At 38.8% G+C, this 17,910-nt stretch overlaps 1 long non-coding RNA gene across 1 annotated transcript; it reads left to right on the forward strand.

Moving 5' to 3' along the window:
- Positions 1-2,976: 2,976 nt before the first annotated feature.
- Positions 2,977-16,138, forward strand: LOC306652086. The gene is made up of 4 exons (XR_013761304.1): positions 2,977-3,082; positions 9,774-9,943; positions 14,798-14,871; positions 14,965-16,138. It is a non-coding gene; the product is annotated as an uncharacterized lncRNA (long non-coding RNA).
- The last annotated feature ends 1,772 nt before the right edge of the window (positions 16,139-17,910 follow it).

Below are 17,910 nucleotides of genomic sequence, written 5' to 3' on the forward strand. Positions count from 1 at the left end.
TGAACACTGAAAAGTATAGTTGGGAGAAGGAAGGTTTTGCCCCCATTTCTGTGCAGCAGTTTTAGCAAATGTGACATTTCTACTCTAATCCTAATGAGCATAATTTCCCTGCAGCCTCTCTGAGGTCTGAGATCTCAGTGACTGAGTGGAAGTTTCTTTGAGCTGTGTATAGAGAAGGGTGGAGGAGGAGGGATGTACCTGCAGAAGAAACCAAGGTACTGCTGCAGTTTTGACCTAATCTCTCCTTGGCAGCTCTTCACTCAGCTGAGGGTAAGAAAATGCACACAGAAAAAAGTGAAAGTTCAGGTGAAGATATAGACAGTACTGTAGAAAAGGATGGAGGACAAATGACAATTCAAAAAACCCACTGGTTCAGGGCTGGGGATAGAGCCCACTTGGCAGAGTGCTTGCCTCTCAAGCACAAGGCCCTGGGTTCAATCCCCAGCACCGCACACACACACACACACACACACACACACACACACAGAAAAAAAAAAACAACAAAAAAAAAAAACAGTGGTTCTTCCTGTCTTTCTTGTGGCTCCTACTCCCACAACCCAACAAAGCAGTTTCATGTCATTCTGCCTGCAGGCATAACCATCCAAACCGCAGAAAACTGATGGTGATGGCAGAGCCTGGAAGCCAAGAGTAGAGGAAAATATCCAACAAAGAGAATATAGGTTGAGTCAATGTGAATTACAGCACCTTTCTGCCAAAGAGCTGTGACAGCCAGAGCTGTGACTCACTGCCCCCAAGGGTTTAGAAAGCCAGAGATGATTAACAATATTTAGGAATCACAGGGACAGGTGGTGAAAGAAAAACCAGAAAATGTAGAACCACTTGCCTCTGCTGGATAAAAAAGAGACACTGTGAGGCATGAATACTTGCAAGCAGAGAAGTTGGTGTACCTGAGACAGGCAGAGGTTGGGAGGGCTGCACTTGTGTATGTGCAGGCTAACAAGGAAAAGGAAAAATGAAATGAGAACAGATAAATGCCAGGGATTGGGGGAACTGATATAGGACAGCTGACTGGGCAGAAGTGTTTTCTAATTAGTTTCCATGGCTTTCTACTGATTCTGCTCAATGGTAGTGTTCTCATAGCCCTTCCCAAAATATGCAACACCAGAGGAGAGTCACAGACACCAGGTCTGGGTGATTTCTACCTGTCTGTTGCTGCTGTATCTGACACCCTGATGAGCAGGTAACAGTGTCAAACCCAATTGCCTCTGTATGCCAGGCATGAGGGGTGAAAAACAGGGTTCAGTACAAGAGCTGGCAACAGTGCAATAGCCAATTAGTGGGATTTTTGATAAAGCATAAACAAAAGTATTTTTAAGCCAGTCTCAACTGCATACCTCTTCTCTTACACCTGCAACCTGTGAAGATGACCAAGAATCTGAGGAATGAGCATAGAGGATCTTGATGTCCCAAGCTCCAGCATCATGACCCCTGATTTGTTGTTCAGGCTTACTATAACTGAATATTGTGAGAGAGAGGGCAATATTCACTTGTTAGTGACTATCAAAAACTACTGTGTCATAATCACAATTTGCACAGAGACCACCACAACTTTATACAAAAAGTGCTTCTATAAGGATCTGCCCAACCATTCTCTGGGCAGTCTCAGGTTGATGCCACTCTTGGTTTTAACCATAGTGGCCAAGGTTTAGTGTTTAAATAGGTGATGTAATAATCCTCATTAGTTTTGCCTTTAAGTTTCTGTCCTTGCCTCAACTTCTTTGCCCACAGTTCACAACAGGAGGAATATTCTCACTGCAGCACTCAGGTACCATTATTTTGAACCATTTGGGGTTCAAGTCCTTGATGTCCTAAAGAAAGAACTGAGGAAGACACTTAGAAGTAACAGGCAAGAATGGAATTAATGAAGGTGAAGGTGCAGGCAGCACTCCTTAGGGTGGAGTGGAGTGGGTTGACTGAGAGAGAGGTTCAAGGTCCACAAATCTAGGAAGTCCAGAAATCAGTGTCTTACATGCCTGGCTATGAAGCATTCACTTCCCTATATAGACCTGATTGCTCCCATTGATTGCCTCCCATTTGTTATCTTGTAGTATTTGATTAGAAGTGTCAAAATTTTTCCCCATTGGTTACTTTAGAAAACCTAATTAGAATACTGTCCACTTCATCACCATTGGTTGTTTTATAATGCCATACCTAAGGTGGGAGTTGCCATGGTGATAAGTAGTTTTTAGTGGTGGGAGTTGTCATGACAATGGGACTTACGGAGTTGTGATTGCTCAATTCCCTTCTTGTTCTGCATTTTTCTTGTAACCCGCCTCCACCATCTTGGTGTTCCTGAACTCCTACCTAACAGTACCATCATCACAGAAGTCTGCATTCCCAAATAATTATCATTAATACTTGGGGAAGTTTTTTTCTTTCTTCTTTAGACCAACATTCCCTATTGCATGTTCCATGCAGTACTATCTCTTTTCCCTTCTCTGTGTGGCTTCTCTTTCACTTGTTTTTAACGTTGGTGCATTTCAACCACAGAAAAGATACCAAGTACAAGTGCTAGTTGGGGTGTGCAGTTGGGGCCCAGGTCCTTGGTTATTAAAAGCAAAGGTGAAAACAGCACTGTGTGGTGAAGTGGAGTGGGCTGAGCAAGAGAAGTTCAGGATTCCCAAGTCTGCAAATTTGTCTTACGTGCTGACTGTGAGGCATTCCCTTCCCTATACAGAACTGATTGAAGGCCTCACCCAATTTGCTCCCATTGGTTATCTAGTAACACCTGATTAGAATAGTGTCCAATATTCTCCCATTGGTTACTTTACAATGCCAAATTAGAATGCTGCCCACTTCGTCCTCATTGGTCATTTTTTAATGCCAATCCTGAGGTGGGAATTGCCATGGCGATAAGTCCTTTAGTGGCAGGTGTTGTCATGGCAATGGGATTATGGTAAATAAGGATGAGATGACTCAGCTCCCTGGCTCGTCATCCAGCGGCATTAACCTGGTAACCTGCCTCACCATTGTGGAGTACCTGAACTCTAAGACCTACAAGCTAGGAAGTGCAGGTGGCATCACCAAGGAAAGCTGCCAGTACTGGTCCATGTGGCGCCAGGTGGGTGGTGATGGCTTCTTGTGTGACCACCAAACTGCTTGAGCAGCTGCAGGCTTTCAGTGTTCATGTGGACAGAACGATTTTGTTGGGTTTCAGGGCAAGAGGCTTGCTGTAGGGCAGGTGAATGTGTGAAAAAGAGCTCTTCCTGGACAGGATCGAGAAGGTACTGTACACCTCAGGTCACCTAGCTCTCTGTGACCTTTTGCCCTCAGGCCATGCTGGGGTTGAGCTTCGTCACTGTCCCCAGACCTTCTGGACAAGACCTGAGAGTGTGGAAGGGTATACTAAAACTCCATGTTCCCCTATCCCCATTTGAGCCTAATGAATGAAAGTACCGCCCCAGGGGACACTGTTCCAGAGGAGGAGCTTTTATAGTGTTGTAACCATTTTTTTTTTTTTTTAATCAGGTGAACTTGGGAAAGCACAGGGAAAGTGATTGTAAGCTCATGGCCCACAGATGACTGACACAGGAGACAGGACTCAAACTTCGGATCAGCAAGTTTTCCTTTAGTTTACAGAAAAGTCAATTGATCAGGCATTGTTAGCACCCATTTTCTGGGTATGGAGATGGCCTGCAGGTTGCAAAAAGAGTCTGGGTTTTAGAGTTTTATTGGACACTATGAACATGCAGCTTGCACAGTCAGGGACCTAGTTGTGCAGGTTAAAATTTTAGCTTAGGAAGGTAGTTGTTAAAAGGTTGAAACTCATTGTTATCTGGGGAAATATGAGTCCAGATCCTGAGGGATAAGTACTCAAGTCTTGCCCATTGTTTTTCTTTCTCTGAGATCCATTGTTTCCCAGAGTTTTGATAATTTTCTGTGCCTCCTTTTAGGACTATATTCTATGCCTCCATTTAGGACTACTTTGCAGTGGGGAAAGGTCAAAGTCCAGAGCCCTGAATTCAGTATCCGCCCCTTTCCTTCAGGGTCCATTGTTATTAAGAAAAGATTTACTGGGAGGTTAATGGTTGGCTAATTGTCCCTCCCTTCGGAAAGGTGCTTGTCTCTCTAATTTTATTTGGGGGCTATCTTGTAGGAATATTATTTTCCATAACCTATTGTGGAAACAATAAGACTGTGCACTCAGAAAGTAGGAGAATCCAAAGTTTATTCTACACCAGCAGGCCATAACTTAGCAGGGCAATTATTCCTCCTGAGGGGCCTGCCTGAGTAGTATTTGATGGTAAACTAATAGCTCTTCCCCTGTTAGGGGCAGTTGTGGCTCATCAATAGCTCCCAGAAAAATGCTCCACAGACGTGAGGTCTCACACAAGGGACTTTATTTTATGCAGACGATTCACATCTGCTCAGGGGGAAAACAAAGAAGAAGAGAAAGATGGCCCGTGGCCTCTCCCAGACATTGGAATCTCGTGGTCTCGGAGGAACCAATAGCATGTTAGGACATAATGTGGGAGGCAGGAAGATGGCAACAGCGTAAGCTGGAAATTCCTGTAACATAAGAGGCAGGCAGAATGCAGACTGACAGGTGATGGGGAGGCCAGAAATTCCTGTAACGAGAGGGGCGGGCAGAACACAGATTGACAGGTGGTGGGGAAGTCAGAAATTCCTGTAATTGGAGAGGCGGGCAGAACACAGATTGACAGGTGGTTGGGAGGCGGGAAATTTCTGTAACAGGAGAGAAAGGTGGCTTTATACCTTACATCCCCAACACTGAAAATCCCACAGAACCTTCATTTATCTATCAAAATTTTCCCTGTTTGGAACTAAAACTGAGAATTTAAAAATGACTACATTCACTTAAAATATTTGAACACATTACATGTTAACACACGTAGTATTTTTTAGTAAAATATATATTGATCACCAAAAAAAAAAAAATCAGTGGAAAGAGTGGCATTGTTGTAAAGTTTTGCAAAGCTTGCTGTTTGGCTAATTAAAGTACAGCTGTATTCCACTCTTTCTATATTTTATATTCAACTTGTGTCATGTAACCTGTGGACAAGTCAACTATTCACTCTTGGGAGAAACAGAAAAAAGGCAAACAACATTTTGCTGTTACAGTAAAATAGCTTTGAACCTGTGGTATCCTAGAAGCAACTATGGTGTCCCAGGATCTGCCTTGACAATGATAACTATACCATTACATAATAGCTTGTTTGTATATAAATGTCTTTTGCTATTTAGAAATACTTGGTTTGTTCTTGCGGTTATCTTTCTATTCAAATCTTTAGTTTCTTGGTCTCTTTTTTAATTTAAACTTGTAATATATGACTTGTTAAGGTTTTTCCATATACTTTATTGAGGTATAATTGAGTTTTAAAAACTTGCATGCATTTAGATTGTGCCCTAAGAAAACTTCAGCACTTCCAGGATAATAAATGTATTCATTTGCCCCAGAAGTTTCTTTCTCCACCTTCACTACCTCCTTGTTTGCAAGAAATTGCTGCTGTGCCTTTTCTCACTCTAAAATTTTAATACATTATATAATCATACATTTTCCATGTTCTTGTCTATCTTCTTGTGTAATTTTGACTTTAACATCTTGTGGATATTTTTTTTTTCTTCTTTAGTACTGATTGTGTATATTTAAGTTTGTTAATCCAATTACTTATTCACATTTGCTATGCACCTATAATATACATGAAGAACTCTAATTTTTCTTGGTTGATGCCCTGGAGTGGAATATGTTGACACTTTAAGAATCTGCCAAGTTTTTTCCAGATAACCACATTACATTCTCACCACCGTGTACAAAGTTACAGCTGTTTCACCTTGTCACCAGTCCATGTTCATAGTCAACAGTCCTTTTATTTATTGCTCAAGTCTTTTCCTTGTACTGGGAATTGAGTCCAGGGCCTTTAAGCATGCTAGGCAAGTGCTGTACCACTGAAGTACATCTAGTCTTCTTTTTCTATCATACATTATGCTGTTTGTATTTTACATAAGTCAACCAAAACTGAGGTTGTGATGATTTTTATCTTTTGTTTTAGAAGGTTTTATATTTTTAACACATTTAGATCTATGATCATTCCCACTTAATTGCTCATAGTGTGTGAGGCAGAGCTTGAGACTAATTTATTTATTTATTTCTGTTTGCATGTGGTTATGAAGTTTTTTCTACACCAATTTGTGGAAAATATTCTCCTTTTCCCATTAACATGGCAAGTTTGTCAAAACTTGCTTGACCACTTAGGTGTGAGTCTGCTTGTGTCCTCTGCTGTCTTCACTTGGTCTCATTGTCCTTACATACTGTGATATTTCTGAGGTTTGCAATAATCTTGGAACTTGGTAGTGCTGTTCCTCCAACTTCTTTTCTGCTGTTTTGACTTTTCTATACACTTTACTCTTTCACTCCATTTTAGGTTCAGCTTTTTCACAAGGCTTGTTGGGGTTATGTTTAGAGTTACAAAAAATTAATAACAGTGTAAGGAAGAATTGAGATTTAGAAAAATATTTAATCTATTCATCTATGACCATGACACATCTTTCAATTTATTTGTCATTTAAATTTCTCTTAATATTGGTTTATGTGCATAGTTTTCAGGGTATAGGTCTTGAATAAATTTTTAATAACTGTTTTGTTTTTTTAATGTATATGGTGCTTGATATCTAACCCAGTTACTCACAGATGGTAAGCAAGCACTTCAAAACTTAGATGTTGAGTAATTTTGGTCAAAAATTTTTGATATATGCATTGAATAGGATAGGAAGATAGCAAGCAGGCAGCAGGTTTTCTACAATAGCAAAGGTAATAAAGTAACAGATTCCTCTGAAGAGAAGGGGCCCCAGAGCCAGAGACTGGACTCCTATAGGAAAGTACTGACTTTTCCTTTTCAAAGGTTTTGGGCCTTCCTCCTTTTTCTATCTCCTCTGACTCCAAACTACCTTTTCTTTAATTAATTGCCTCAAGTGCTGTCTGGCTGACCTTTGCATTTGACCTTTGCCAGTTAACTCTGCCCTTCCCCATAAACATCATCTGCAGTGTCCTTGGAGTTTTCCCAAATTTGCTGGATAAGAGGCTGTTTGTGTGGAGTGACTGAGCTGTCTTTCTTCCAATGAAACCAGCAACACACCTTGTGAATACTCTGTCATGACTTCTCTGTCATCATAGATTTACACAGGGTTTTATATAATCACCAGCACCTAAAATGTCAGTGTTCATGATTTGCAGCACCATTCAAACATGCGGGGTGGGTAGACTGTCCACTTGCATACAGAAGGACAGTGCTTCTGTGGGGTGTGTCTCCAGTCCAAGGTGAGTCAGCTAGCAAGAACAGGACCAGAGTAGGACCCAGACATTCTGAGTATACATCATTACTTGGAACATGGTCACTTCTGCTTTACTTGGGATCCTAGAGAAATCATCCCTCCCAGGCTGCACTGCACTGCCGGGGTCCAGACCCAGCAGGAGTCCATGGGTTCCACACTGGTAAATGGGGCACGGGGAGACAACATCGGCAATGGAAGGAGAATGAAAGACACAGGCTCTAGTACTGGTGCAATCAATCCCACTTTATTCTGGGTAAGGCTGGGTTTATATACATTTTTCTTTGGGCTTTGATGACAGGCTTGTGATTAATAAAATCAAAGAAGTTTCCAAAGCATAGGCAGAAATTTTTTTACCAAAAGATTATGAGAAAACAGTAATCTTACAGATTATCCTTACCTACTCACAATTATTTTAAGAATATTTAACTAAGTCAATGAGCTAATACAATGTTTATTTACTTAATATCTAAACTCTATATTACATAAGACTATTCTTATTACTTTTGCGGTAAAGCGATAGACAAATAATGTCATGTGACCATCTCTATTAGGTCCATCTGGTTAATATCTAAATTGCTGAGTTAAGGGCTACAGGAGGGCAGTGGTCGCAGTGGTTCTCGTAGCCAAGTTTTTTTACTGAATAAATTACATTGTCTTCTGTAGCTCTTTTTCCCAGAACAAGGCATTGTGTACCAATGTTTATTATAGGGGTGACCTATTCTTTATAGGAAGGAAGGAATGGTGTGAAAACTTATTCTTTTACTTTACCGCCACACATAACAAAACCATCATCTGTATTGAACCACCCTGTAGGAGACAGGGGGAGATTTATATGTACGTTCTCTAAGGGCTTGCCTTTAGGGGGGTTACCAGGGCTTGCCATTGATAAAATAAGCTGGTCCATATCTAGTAGCTACTGTGGGAGGTGCTTCATGCTTAGAACTTGTTATCTATAAGTTTCTGTGCCCCAACAGGTTCTGGCTGTGCCAGTAAATGAAGTGTTTGATTTTTAACATAATAAAAACATTCTTCTGTAGTGAGGTTAACATCACAGGGTTTCAACATGTGTTTTGTCTCCATGATGTCTTTCTGGAAATTTGTAGAATTATTCCCATCACCTCTAGCAAGATCCTCAGACTGAGGTGAGTAATATATTATTAGGAAAACTCCACAGAATAACATCCAAGCTAGGGAGGCATACATCTGGCATGCAATCCTTTTAGGATGAGTCTTTGCAATCATCCTTCAGTGGAACTCTGTCAAGCACTGCAAGGAGAGCCAGGAGCCCCCACACTGCACCAATTCTTCTTTTTTTTAAATTTTTTTATCAAGCAAACTTTTACACATTCATGAAAGCATTGCGAGATACATTTCCATGTACAGTAGTGATCACTACTACAGGATTGCATGTTTGACATTTTAAACATGTAGTTCTAAAGGATAAAAAAGTTTCATTTTCTTGCATTTCACTTACTATTGTACCTTTCTTTTTAATACTTGGCTTGAACCAAATTCCACATAAATGCCACACACTGTCATTTGTTGATCAGTATTTTTGTTTATCCCTCTCTTTCCCCTTTCTATTTATTTATTTTGGTATGAGGAATTAATTACTGAGCCTCATCTGCAGCACATTTTATTTTTTCAAGACAGGGTCTGCGAATTTGCTCAGGGCCTTACTAAGCTTCTAAGACTTGCTTTGTTTTGTTTTGTCTTGATTTTGGTTTTGCTTTTGGTTTTCAAAAATGATATAATTTTATTAATATTTTAAAGGGAAAAAACTGGATGTTATCATCTTTACCATTCTTCTAAATCTACTAATCATTTGCTGAACTCCTACTGGAGGATAGTCTAAAGTGTTGGGGACAGAAGTTTTCTTATAGTAATAGATTAAGAGCTAAATTTGGTGGCAAAATCTGGTACTATGGTGTGCATAAACAGCTATATTCCTTGGACACAAAATTCTTGGGGCTAAGGCTGACTTTGAAATTGCAATTAATAAAAAAAAAAGAAATTGCAATCTTCTTGCCTCAACCTCCTAAGTTGAGTTACTGAGATTACATGTAAGTTTTTAATTTATTTTTAATAAGATTATATAAATGCAAACATTGTGTGTGTTTGTATAATTTACAGCATACATGTGGTTTTGAGATTTATATTTATACATATATATATACATACAGGTAATCCTCTGAAATAATTCCTTCAGGAAGAATCTCTTTTCTGGTAGCAGAACTTGAGCCAATATTTCCACTGGAAAATTTTTTGACCCCCTACTCTATTCCTGACCATATGTCTTTTGAAAAATCTTTGTGAAATGTGGATATTTTGTGTTCATGCAAGTTTGGCCACTGAGAAATCAAGGGCTTTTCTTGTCTGGTCTGTAGTTTGATGGGGAATTGGAACTTGGTGATCAATGATGGAGGTGAGTGTCTTCAAAGACTTGTGCTTTCTTTTCTCAGGTCTGTATTGGTAACCGAGGACTGTAAAGTGTATTTACTCTCTTGAAAAAGAATGAGGTTGCTGACTGACAACTTGATGAAAGGAAAATTTACAGCATTGAAGGTAGAACAGAACTTTGAAGGTGTAACTTCATGGAAGCCTGAAGATACATTGAACATTCAACAGTAAGGTGTGTGTCTGTGTGTGTATCTGGGTCTGAGAGAGAGAAGCAGACCAACATTTCACTATACCCAAACATTAAGACATGAGACATAAATGCTGTGGGTTTGAATTATGCATTTAGCAAAATCAGATTAAGACAGCCACAAAAGTCTTCCATGGTGAAGATGAGCTTCTTGAAACTAACTTGTGCCATTCAGCAAACATCAGATGCATACCTTTTGTGCATTCAGCTTTGTTTACTTCAGTAGGAATGAAGAGAGTGCAGTTCAGCATTGGTGTGAGGGCACTGTTATAGACACCAAAAAGTGCAGAATATTTTGTATTCTGGGTTAACATTTGGTGGCAGGCCGCACACACACACACACACACACACACACACACACACACACACTCACACTCCCTTTCTGCCCATCCAGTGGAAGCATGACAACACCACTTTCTACTATAACTATGAAAGCTAGCACCATTATTGTTTACTAAAAACCCAGCATTCCAGCATTGGTGGGAACAGGTCAGAGGCCTTGGGTTAATGAAGAGCTTGGCATGTAGAAATTTCGAGTTATGTGGGCAGTGACCACCTCTACAGGGGCTTATTGTGCACTGAAGTCTGGTAGGTAGTGTCCACTAGCATTCACAGGGACCCCACATGAGGGTGGAAGTGGCAAGCAGAAGGCCAGAGAGGAAGGTAAACTCTTATTCACATGAAATATCTGCTGGCAGAAGGCCCTTGTCTTACCTCCCATGTAGTGTAAGCCTTTTTTTTTTCAGTTGGCCACAAGAGATCATTTATTAATTAATTTTTTAATCATTCAATGGGGAAACACACAAAGATACATAGCTTCAATAGGTGTACTTCATGAGGATAGAAGTGAAATCATAATGCATATCAATAGCAAATACTGTTATTGCCTATCACAATGTAAGAATCTTTGAAACAAAAAACATTCAATCTTTTCAAAGTTTTTAAATTTTTTACATATTGTTTTAGATGTAGATGGACACAATACTTTTATTTATGTGGTGCTGAGAATCAAACCCAGTGCCTCACACATGCTAAGCAAGCTCCTTATCACTGAGTCACAACCCAGTCCTGAAACATTCACTTTTACTTGAAGGGGGTGCATTTTCTTCCTTACACCCAACCCCCATCTGCCTTGAAACTCTGATCAAAATATGAGACCTAAAATTCAACAAGTCCTAGCACTGAGGCAGGTAGGAATGGTAGTTACATAGCACTACTACACTCTCCCAATGTCAAAGCACGAGTTAGATGGTTTAAGATTGTTGGAACCTTCTGATTAAAACCTTTTCTTGACACTAATTAATCTAGAATTCACCTCCCTTCAGCTTCTATCCACTATCATCTCTGCCCTCTGAAGAAAGAATCAATGAATTTCTTTCTTCTATAAAACTTGGGAACTACTTATATCTGCAGGTGAAGAAAATGTTGAAGTACATGTCAAGAGTCAACATAATCTATCATTAAATGTCAAGTGGAAATAGGGCCATGTCACCAATCCTATGGAACACAAACTTTTCTTAAATTTATAGTGCACCAATCAGAACACTGCCTCTCCATTATGAAGGGGATAAAGGCAATTTAACCAGATGTTACATGAATTACACTGTCAGACACATGGGAAACTCAGTGTCACCATACATGCTCCTCAAAACTTTAAATGACACATAGTCACTTCAGTACTCATTCTTGACAGAATACTGTAAATTACAAAATAACTCCAAAATGCAATATCACCTGATGTCAGAAAATTGGTGCCACTACAAAACCATAGGCATGACAGAAAGCAAATAACACCAGAAGTAATGCTATTATATACTCAAGAGTACACTAGATATTTTCCACATAATCAGTTAACTATAAAAAGAATTCAAAGTAATAAAAAAGAACAAAAAATTTAAAAGGGAAAGATACATTTTATATTTGATAATGTAGCTAAAATTAAAATAGTATTAACTTAAGAGTTCTTTATTTTGTACTAGAACAAAATTTTTCTTTTACTTTTAGCTTGTCACAAAAATAAGCATATGTTGCTACCAAAGCTCCTAAAGAACCTATAAACTTCTAAGTTATACATGAAATAATTAATGAACATTTTTTCTACTATTAATTACAGTAGTAATGAATTAATTTATTTCCTCTTCATTCTGTACCTAAAGTAATTTTATAATTTGTATTGATAGAATATACTGATATTTACCATCATACTATCTGAAGCAGCAGTATTCTGGCTTTACTTTTATTAATCATCTTCCACTGGAAATACATCTTCAGTGGTTAAGAATTTGTACCTTAAGTATAACATTACCAAATGCCAGCTAGGTAAAGAATCCTGCAGCAGGGAAGAGCAAGAAGAAAATTCACCATCTGGGCTACTGTCAGTGCCAAATGCAGTATTAAATTTAATGTTTTTTGAATTTTTACACTTGTTTTATTTTATAGCAGAGACCACTGACTCAGTCAATACTTACATATTTGTAATGTAATCGGTGCATTAAAACCAGAGGTTTCCAGGAGAAGCTCCCTTCTTTAACATATAAATAAGACAAAACCCATACTCCTATATTTAATAACTGCTTTTCTTCCTTATAGATGAAATCTGGTCCTTTGTCACAATACATACATATTGGCAAGGAATGGTGCTGACTAAAAATAAAACACACTTTGGGTGATAATGGCTTGGATAAAACATTTAGTGTGCCAAAAATAATTACATAATACACAGTTATAAAGCTGGAAGAGACCTTGAAAGTTATCTTTTTTCCTCATATCATAGATAAAGAAAAAATATTGATGTACAGGGAGCAGGAACTCCATAAAGTTCACCTGTGAAACTGTTCATCAGTGACATAGCCAGAACCAGAGAGCTGGGTTCTCCATACTCCATGCCCTGGTCCTGTTTTCCAGTTAATGAATTAGGCACAGTCCCAATATTTATAAGAATCTATGACATTGCTAGAGAGATTAAGAAATGATATCATCATAAGTGCAAAATTATTGATACTTTATATATCAATTAGAGCAGCAAGAACTTTACTTCCTTTAAAAATTTATCAATGTGTATATTTCTGAAATATGACTTTTTCTTCCCCTCATATACATTAGTTTTAAATTTTTTTGTTACTAAGATAGACTTAAGTACATTCAAAGCCAGGATAGTCTTTCAAAAATGTCACAACTTTTAACCAATTTTGGGAGAAAAACCCCAATAACTTGGAGTTTCATAATCTTTTAAAGGTATGAGTATCTTTAAAACATGAAGTAATTTTCCCAACCCAGGTTATCCCCTCTGCAAGTCTTTTTCAGTCTTAAGAAATTCATTAAAGTATTTGAATGCAATAATTACTTTCCCTCTGAGATTTAAATACTAGGCAACAAAATTTTCTGAAGCTTACCTGCCCAACAACTTGTAAAATAACTCAACTTGTAAGCCATTTGCTAAACAATATTAATTCCCACATTAAAAAATAAGTAGGGGCTTGTGTTGTGACTTAGTGGTAGACTGCTTGCCTAGCATGTATGAGGCCCTGGACTTGATCATCAGCACCATATAAAAATATAGGTATTTGTTCACCTACAACTAAAACAAAATATTTTTTAAAAAATAAGTTATCTAATTAGTGTAGATAAGTAGTAAGTAATCTAATTAATTATTGCACCTCTGAGTCTTTGAAAAGACATCTTCACCCATCAAATAAAACCTAATGTGAATTCTTTTTGGAGAGGCAAAATATAAGAATTTTATAGCTATTATTGAATGTCAATCCATAGGGTGGAAACACTTTTAAACCAAATCAGGAGCCAGAGTGATTTGGTTTTAATATATTTTTCCACTGGGCTCTCTGCACATCTGCAGTAGTAAAAGAAAGAGTCAACTGAGCCAGCTTTCCCACACTGTCCTGGTGACACTTGGACTATGAATGTTTTGTCCCAAGTTTTCTCACTAAGAAATTTAGTCCAGTGTAAATTGCCAGGAGTTGCCATGTTTAAGCAAAATACACCAAAAACATATTGCTACAGAAAATATCATCCAGAAGCCACTGTCCCTCCCCACTATGCCTCTCCTCTGTGATGGCATCTTATTCACAACTGGTGTGTTTAACTACAAGTCTGCTCATTACCCCTTTATGCAGTAATTCTTCCCAACAGATGCATCAGAATGCTGTCAATGTGCCCAGGGCAACCTGTTCAGGCTGGGGTTGGTCTCAGTGTAGCCCAAGGGTCTTCTTTACCAACCTGGGGCACATTCTTACTGCACACCACAGGCACATAACAGGACAACACATATCATATAAGGACAATTAGGTCTCCTGTTCTCATTGACCTTAAAAATTCATGTTTAACTTTCTTGTACAAAAAATGTTTTCAATTAATTTGCATTTGCTATATTCCAATGGCCAAACCTAGTATTAGAAGGTTTCCCTGCCCAACATAGAAGGCTGCTGCCATTACTGTGTATTGGTGTGGTTGTGTTATAGTTAAGGACTGGACCATCAAATCCATCTACCCTAAGAAAGCAATTTTTCTGTCTAGCTTACTCGCTCATTCTTTCTTATAAGTTTATATTAAATGTTAACAAGGAAAGGCTTACATAATCTTCAATAAAATTATTGTTATCTGCTCCCACTCACCTCTAAGTCTATCAGACTGTCATTTGTTTGATCCCAAGCACTGACCACATTGTTATATTATGATGTCTGAGGTTTTCTCACTAAACAAAATATGAGCTCCCCAAAGACAGGAAATTTGCCTCTACTGTCCTACAAGATCCTAAATGAATGAATTATACATCTGTAGGTCTGGGCAGATCTTTCAGATAAAGACAAATTATTTTTCTTTCAGCTTGGGTACTCCACTTTGAAAATTCTAGAATGCCCATCCTAAATGTCCTTGGAGAAGTTGGAGTCAGGTTCAAGGTGAGTTTCTAGTCACAGTCCTGTGTACTGTGCAGTTTTTCCATTGTGACATATGTGCGCCCACTTTGCATTCTGTTTTTGCTTGGTCAATAGGCATGCATGGCTCTCTGTTGGACAATTGGCAATGTGGAGCCTTCCTCCCAGAAGACAGAATCTGTGCTGGGTTGGGAATCTTCTTCATCTGTGAAACTTTCTCTTTTGCCTTGAGTAAGGGATGAAATTCTCCTTCCCAGTGGTTGTAAGAGAAATTCCAGTGGGTTCCTTCACTAACTGTACCAGGTCTTTAGGTTCAGAAATTGTGGAAAACAGATGAGATCCAGAGAAATTCAAACATGGAAGGCTTTATTGGAGATTTTGCCTGAGACAAAAGAATAGAGCTGCATTTCTGACTGAGAGAGTGCCAGGCTGTCCTTGGATGAAGGGACCAGTTTTTATTTCTGTGTATTTGTTATTTTTCTTGTGCCAGACTAGCTCAGACTATTCTCTGGGTCTGTTCTTAATCTTCCTTCAAGCTCCATTGTTCAGTGTAGTTTCTCTTGTGCTGGACTAGCTCATATGCAGGATAAGCAGCATGGAGTCAAGTCCCAGACTCTGAGAGTTGCATGAAAGCAGGCTTGTGGCAAGAAGCTTGCAAACATGTTTATTGCAAGAATAGCTATATATTTTACAGTTTTTTTTGTCCAATCACAATGTGCCACAGGGGATCAGACCACCAGGTTCCTATAACGGGTTCCCTTGCTAACATTGAGTCAATTTTTGGCAGTTGTGTACTTTCCTAGGTGGCCAAAGAAGAATGCTCCTCCCCATAAGTTTTCCTTACACACTTGAGATGTTCATTGCTGCCAGCCAAGAAGTAGGATTTCTCCCAACATGTATTTGTTGCAGGACAGTGTTAGTCTCAGACTTTTATTGGTTTAGGGCATAGTTTCAAAAGGTGTTTTTTATTTATTTATTTAATTTTTTGACCTGTGCAAACATTAGGGCTTTGAGAATCAGTCAGTCATCTTGGAGCCTAGGCACTGCTAAATTTCTTCTGCTGGTGCAGAATTCTGTGCATACATTTTATCCTGTCAAGAATGAATTCCTGCAGTTATATAAAAAAGTAGTTGAGTGGAGGAAAAGAAAGCACTTAAGTAACAAAAGAAGGTGGAAACTTGCTTTCAGCCTGATGCAATGATGTCATGATAGATTATTTTATCTAGCTCATCCCTGGAGACTGTATGATAAGGCATTCTGGTTTTGTTAAAAACTTGGCTTTGTTCTGTTATTGTTGTGTTGTTTTATTAGAGATTTAACTAGGGCATTGAACCATTGAGCAACATCCCCAGTTCTTTTTATTTTTAAGTCTCTTACAAAATTACCCAGGCTGTCCTCAAATGTGTGATCCTCCCACTTTAACCTGTTGATTCCCTGGGGTTCCAGGCAGGTGCCACCACACCAGGATAATATACTTTGATTTTTAGATCAGTAAGATTGAGAAGATAAGTGGGTAATAAAGAATACACATAGCTTCCTTTTAATGGTAACAGTGAGTACAGATACAGAGCAGGAAATAGTATATCATACTCTTAATTGCTGGCAGAAAGTTCAATTTTGGGGGTATATTTTACTTTTTTCACATAGGATCCCTGACTGTCTCACTGAGGCATTGTCATGATCAAGCTGTCAATAACACAGACTAAATATGCTTGTTTCTTTCACAGTGTCAGCATTTATTGATTAATAATAAATTCACATGATGCAACACTTTAATTTCTGGTGGTTATCCAAACACTCATAGGTCATCATGAGTCACCTAAGGTCACCATGATAGTTCTAAGCTGGAAAAACAGTTCATTTATTTCAGTTTTGATTTCAAATATTGTGACACTCTAATCACACTTCACTTTTCACACAGTGATTATTTATGTCACAGAAAAACTAAGAAATGTTTAGAATGACTGCAGAGTTACAGGCTGTACAGGTCAGGAGCACAGGCAGAGATCTGAGCACAGAGTCAGAGTCATCATAGTGGTCAACTGAGTATTTTAAAAAACAATTCTGCAGAGCTTGCAAAGCAGAGAACCCAAATGGGTGGCAGTTTCAGTGTCAGAGTGACAGCTCGAGTGCCAACTTGGAGTGTGCTCTGTGTGGTCATTATGGGCATGGTGAAACCTGAGGATTGAAATTCAGAACATGAACACTGTGATAATTTTCCTATGCAGAGCTCATGGTGAGTGATTGGGTAATGAGCTCAAGGTGCTGGCCTGTCCATTCTCAGGGGTTTCCTTTTATGGGTGTTCGGTGAGGGGGTTGCATGTGGTGAGGTTGATAAGATTATGTGTCTGGTGTCTCTGATATGATTTGGAATGTCCACATGTGTTCAGGTACTACTTGATTTATTTTGGTAAGTTATTTATCCATTGTATCTGATGGTTTCAGGCACATGGTGGTGATTTAATGGAACAGGCAAGGTGTGGAACCATTCTAACTTGGCACTTTTACTCAAAATGGAGTAGCTATGGCAAATTACTTTTCTACAAGATGGAGTAATTGAGTTGAGGCACAGCCTGAAAACTGCTGTTCCATACACCATGATATGTGTAGAAGTTTCAAAGAAGGTTGTGCCCTGGTGCTCAAAACCTAAGAGTGCACAATCCAGGGACTTGAGTTCCTGCCCTAATGGTTTATTGAATCATATTTTAGGTTTTTATTGGGATTATTCACATAATATAAATTTTAACATTTTAAAATATATTTATGAATGTCTTTAATATATTCACCATGTTGCATAATTATTAATTCTTTTGAGGATGGAGAATTTATGACAAAGTCAAGAGGTGCAAATATTCCAGTGTAGGAGGAGGGTACAGAGGACCTCAAACAAGACAAGGCACAAGCAGACAAAGCTTTGGGAGCTCCCAACCCCATGCACATAGTTGTGACAGTTTGGTCTCCTCCCAGATCTATGTACATTTGAGGAAAAGCAGGTAGGCAGGGATCTGCTCAGGCCTGCCCCTGAGAGGTGCTCTATTAACCTCTCAGCTTGAGGTAGGATTC

Source organism: Sciurus vulgaris, assembly GCF_902686455.1.
Source record: "Sciurus vulgaris genome assembly, contig: HiC_scaffold_629_arrow_ctg1, whole genome shotgun sequence".
NCBI lineage: Eukaryota > Metazoa > Chordata > Mammalia > Rodentia > Sciuridae > Sciurus > Sciurus vulgaris.